The sequence below is a fragment of the Microtus ochrogaster genome, chromosome 7 (genome assembly GCF_000317375.1).
Source record: "Microtus ochrogaster isolate Prairie Vole_2 chromosome 7, MicOch1.0, whole genome shotgun sequence".
Lineage (NCBI taxonomy): Eukaryota > Metazoa > Chordata > Mammalia > Rodentia > Cricetidae > Microtus > Microtus ochrogaster.
The window spans coordinates 77369590-77375211 of NC_022014.1; positions in this window are offsets into that span (position 1 = coordinate 77369590).

The following is a 5622-nucleotide window of genomic DNA, read 5'->3' on the forward strand; positions in this document are numbered from 1 at the left end:
GAGAGAGAGAGAGAGAGAGAGAGAGAGAGAGAGAGAGAGAGAGAGAGAGGGAGAGAGAGAAATCAACATAAAAAATACTGCTGCTTCCCAAAAGGTCTAGGGACATTCAGGATGCAAAAATGCCAAGGAAGCTGAGAGACACAGCCTCTTGTATGCCAAGAGGTCACAATCACACCAACAAATAACCAATGGTGTTGACCTTGAAAATGCTAGAACTGGGCATTGCTTAGGAAAGCAGCCAAAGGTACCAACTGACCTAAGCATTTTCATTCAGAATGTCCCCAGACAGTTCTGATGGCCTAAGAGTGGGAGAACCTGGCACTGGGAATCTTGGTGCGTGGGAAGATCTCCCTGACTGTTGCTAGATGGGTTACAAGGGGCTCACGCCTGCATAGGAGAATCAAGTTTCCTTCTCTGTCGCTGGCTGCAAAGATAAAAAGCAAAATCCCTCAAAATTGCCTGCCTGCCAGGAAATCCTAAACACGTGGACCGCAAAGCATGATAGCTTGGGGCTTAAGAGCGAGCCCTCTCCAAGGGACAGTCTCCCTTGGTACCTGCCGATTCATGCTGAAGGTCAAGTGTGAGATGGCAATGAGAGCCCATGCCAGGTCCACATGTGGGCGGCAGTGAAGCCTAAGGTCTGCCTCAAAAACCCAGCAGACCAGGAAGATTGAGGGGGATTCTACAGGGGTGAGGGACCAGGAAGATTGAGGGGGGACATCTTTAGGGGTGATGGATCAGGAAGGTCCGGGGGGACATCTATATGGGTAAGGGGGAAGCATGGCACGCAATAGAGACTGAGGATGGCTGTTTGTTATTTTGTTATTTGTGTGTACACATGCATATGTTCATGGGAGTGAATTCAGGTGTGGTGGACAGAGGACAGTTTGGGGGTTGGTCCTCACCACTCACCCTGTTTAAGACTGGGTCCCTGTTCACCACTGAATAATCCAGGTCAGCTGGACCATGAGCTTCCAGGGACTCTACTGTCTCTGCCTCCCAGATATCTGTAGGAGTGCTGGGATTAGAGATGTGTACTGGGAAAACAGATGTGCGCTGGGAGTACAGATGTGCGCTGGGATTAGAGATGTGTGCTGAGAGTACAGGTGTGCGCTGGGATTAGAGATGTGTGCTGGGAGCACAGATGTGCGCTGGGAGTACAGATGAGCACTGGTAGTACAGATGAGTACTGGCAGTATAGATGTGTGCTGAGAATACAGATGTGTGCTGGGAGCACAGATGTGTACTGGGAATACATATGAGCACTGGGAGTACAGATGTGTGCTAAGAGTACAGATGTATGCTGGGAATACAGATGTGCACGGGAATACTGATGTGTGATGGAAGTACAGTGTGCACTGGGAATACCTGTGTGCTTGGGAGTAGAGATGTCCACTGGGAGTAGAGATGTGTGCTACCCTGTCTGGCTTTACATGGCCTCTCACGATCTGAGCTGATGCTGGCATACCAAGCCCTTTACTTAAGAAGCCACCTCCCCAGATTTTTTTTTTTTTGAGACAGGGTTTCTCCGTAGCGTTTTGGTTCCTGTCCTGGAACTAGCTCTTCTAGACCAGGCTGGCCTTGAACTCACAGAGATCCGCCTGTCTCTGCCTCCTGAGTGCTGGGATTAAAGGCGTGCGCCACCACTGCCCGGCCACCTCCCCAGTTTTTAAGCAGAATTTGTCAACAAAAGTCTGGCTGGACTCCTGAGTCCCTCACAAAGTTAGTCTCAGTTATCTATCCCCAATATTCAATAATAGTGATGAAAAACCGAGATTTCTTTAATGTGGTCACATTAGGAGGAAGGACAAACAGAGAGGTCCATTGTCCCAAGTTCATGTTTGGGATACTGACATGAGCTTTAGCATTTTAAAAACTAATTGATCTGTGGCCCCCTCCGTGTGTGTGTGTGTGTGTGTGTGTGTGTGTGTGTGTGTGTGTGTGTGAACACTGCAGCACTGCCATGGCCACACTTGTGTGAATTTTGTTCTCTGCATCCACACTTGGGGTCTGGGCAATTGAACTCAGGCTGTCATGTTTGGCAGCAAGCTCCCTTATCCACTGAGCCATCTTGCCACCTTGCTGGCCTGGGCTTTAGGCAGGAGGCAGGAGTGCACCACTGAGCATTCCTGGTGAAGTGTGGGCTGGTTGGTCTTAGTATCAGGCCAAGTTCCACAAGCTGGTCCAGAGAAATCCATAGCGCTGGCATCCCCTGAAGGAGGGGACCTGAGTCTCACAAGATGGTTGCTTCCTGTTTACGACAGCTTCACTATCCGGCCAGGGTTTGCTCTCCTTGGTGGCCATGAGCATAGGACAATGACTTACCTCTGTCTGTGCCTCCTGCAAAGGAAAGGACATAGACAGATACATGTGTAACAGGTCTTTCTTTGGTCCACCAGCTCTCAAATAATGACATGAAAGCTTGACTTTAGCTTAAGCTTGTTCCCAACTAGTCCTTAAAAGTTAAATTAACCTGTTTATATTAACCTACATTTTGCCACGTGGTTCGTTACCTCTCCTCAGTACTGTATGTCTGACTTCCTCCACATCTGGCTGGTGAATCTCCCACCTCACATTCTTCCCCAGAGTTCCTATTTCTCTCCTGAAGGCCCACCTATCCTCTCCTGACTAGCCATTGGCCGTTCAGCTCATTATTAAATCAATTAGAAGGTGCCTTAGGGAGGTGAGGTTAAACAGAAACACATCTTCACACTGTGTACGAAAAGATTATCCAGACATACACAAGCTAGCGGTGGCAGGGTTTCCTCCTGCTTTTAGACATCCCGTAGGCTCAAGCAAGGAGTCAATGCTTCTCAACAGAAGTAGCTTCCAAGTGTGTGCTCCAGCACCCTGCAGTGTAACAGGGAGTCTTGAACTTGAGTGGTGTGCTCTGGCTTCCGCAGGGCCAGGGGAGCTGCCAGAGGCTCCCAGTGTCTCTGGGGACAGCCCACCCCCCCACCCCAGCTTCGCTCTGAAGGTTTATGTGTGGGACGCAGTTAACATGTGCACGGTTTGGTGGAGGGGAGCTCCTCACAGCCCCTCATTCCCCTCTTTCATTAGCATGTGTAAATGCATGTCTCTGTGTGTATGTATATATATTGCTTATTAGTGTCAGCGGAATTTGCATTTTAAGTGGATTGGTTTTGTTGGGCACGTTCTTTTACAGCCCTGGACTTGAAAGGAATTTTCCCTCTTCAATGTTGCAGCTACTTGAACAATACACAACAGGGCTCTCCTGGGGGGGTGCAGATAAGAGGTGGGCAGAGGCCATGTGGAGGAAGGAAGGGAATGCTGAAACGGATGCCCAGATGTCAGTGAACCTTGGTGACCCCGGAAGGAACAGGTCCCCTAAACCCTGGCAGCGGATCTGCCGCATGGCCGCTTGCTCACCTTACAGGACTGATATTGGATCGTGGGGATGAGCGTTGTCACAACAGGGAGAAAGGTGTCCAGCGTGGAAGCTGTCCGAGGTCATTAACAGTCCCACACTGGGGGATCGGCCTTTCTCTGTCACCAGCATGGTACTTGTTTGTGTCTGCTCTCCACCCAGACATAGAGCCAGGCACATCGTCGTTCCATCATGGGCCTGTGCCTTTAAGACAGCGGTCATTCTATAAGGCCAAACCTCACAGCCAGAAAAAAAAATCATACCATCATCATCCTATCACCTCAACCGTGTCCCTGTCCCCCACTTTCTCTCTTTCTGAGACAGAGTTAAGAAACCATATTGTGCTACGGACCAATAGCCCCTCGTTTATGGTCCTACCTCCTCCACACTCCTTGCCATATAGGCTATCTCAGACTGCTTCGTGTGCTGGGGAACTTCCCATCAGCCATGAAAGGATGCTAAAGTCATGTATGTTCCACTGTTTGGTGGGCTTTCTGAAGGCCTTCTCCCTGCTTCAGCCTCCCGCGTCCATGGCAACCCTTTCACTTCAAGTTGTCCATCTAACGAACCTGTCCCCCAGATAAAGATTAATTTTATTTGTATTTATGTGTGTGAGCATGTGCCTATATATATGTAGACATGTGTGCTGGTTCCTGTGAAGGCCAGAGAAGGCATTAAACCCCCTGCAGCTGGAGTTCCAGGCCCTTAGGAGCCACCACTGGGAACTGAACCCAGGTCCTCAGAGAGAAGAGCACACTCTGGACCACTGAGCCATCTCTCCAGTATCTCAAGTCTCTATCATCCGCCTCTGTGTCACATACGTGTCTGCCCCCTCTTAATGCTCTCCCAGCTCAAGGCCTTGTCAGAGCTCCCATAGCGGTGATCTCCCTCTCCTAATAGTCATTTCTAAAGGCTAATTACACATCAGCACCTTTTCCAAACCAACCGCCACCACTGTCTTCTCTAGCTAGCAATCTGGCCACCCCAAGCCTTCTACACAATGTCAGGATCTATCTAGACAGAAGACATGGAGATGGCGTGGAAAGCCACCCCTACCACTGCCCCCAAACCAAAATGTCTGCATTGGCCGTCTCTGTCTACAGTCCCAACAACTCAGGCCCCACTCGACACCTCACACCCAGACGCACTGTCTCTGTTCTCAGGCTCTCTTCGCTTTCCCCTGGAAACATCGGATTCTGCATCTCCTATACACACACTGAATGATTAAATTCTGAATGATTAAAATGATCCCTACATTATTATACTTCTATTACTTTTCCCATGGGGGATGCCTGGCCATCAAAAAGCCTCTTGTGACTCCTGCTCTGCATCCCAGGAAACAAGAAGAAGTGGGGTTCTAGACTTCGGGTTCTCTTCTCTTTTTTTTTCCTGGTGATGGGAGTGGGCTCCAGGCCTCGTGCATCCTAGGTAAGCACCTATCACTAAGCTACATCTCCAGCTTTAGAAAAGTCTTACATGTTGTTTCAAAACAATATGCCTACCAGAGCATTGGCTTATTCCAAGCTTGTCTACACAGCATCCTAACTAACGCCTCATCCATTGGCCTGGTGACCAGACATTCAACTTCCTGGACATTCTGAGCATCTGTCACCATTTGTCACCACAGAGAATCTTTACAGTGACGATGAGGCTTAGTCACCAACGCTTGACTTAGCACACTAGAACCTGGAACGCTAAGAGCAGACAGAAGGTGGGAGGAGGCAATGGGAGAGGGGAGAAGGGGGCAGTTAGTTCTGCTGCTGGGTAGTCTGTGCAGACAGATGGGCAGAGAACACTCACCATTCTCGTGTTGAGGAGTTAATCCCAAACAACGGCAGTCAATCCCCTCCCGACTAGGAAAGAGAAGAGGTAGCATTGCCCTGAAAGTGCAGGCTGTTCCTGGAAGCTTTCAGCCACAGAGTGGTACACGGAGAGGGGGCCAGATAAAGGTGATTTTTGACAGGGTGTGGCAGTGCACACCTATAATCACACGACCTTGGAATGTTGAAGCAGGAAGACGTGCAAGTTCAAGACTGGAATGAGCCCAAGGCCAGCCTGGGAAACTTGGAAAGATTATGTCTCAGAATAAAACTTTTTTTTGGAAGAAAAAAAAAAGAGGGCTAGGAATATAACTCAGTGATTAACTGCTTGTCTAGCAAGTATGAGGACCTGGGTTCAATCTCTAATGTCAAGACAAGAACACACACACACACACAATGTAAATGCTATTCCTA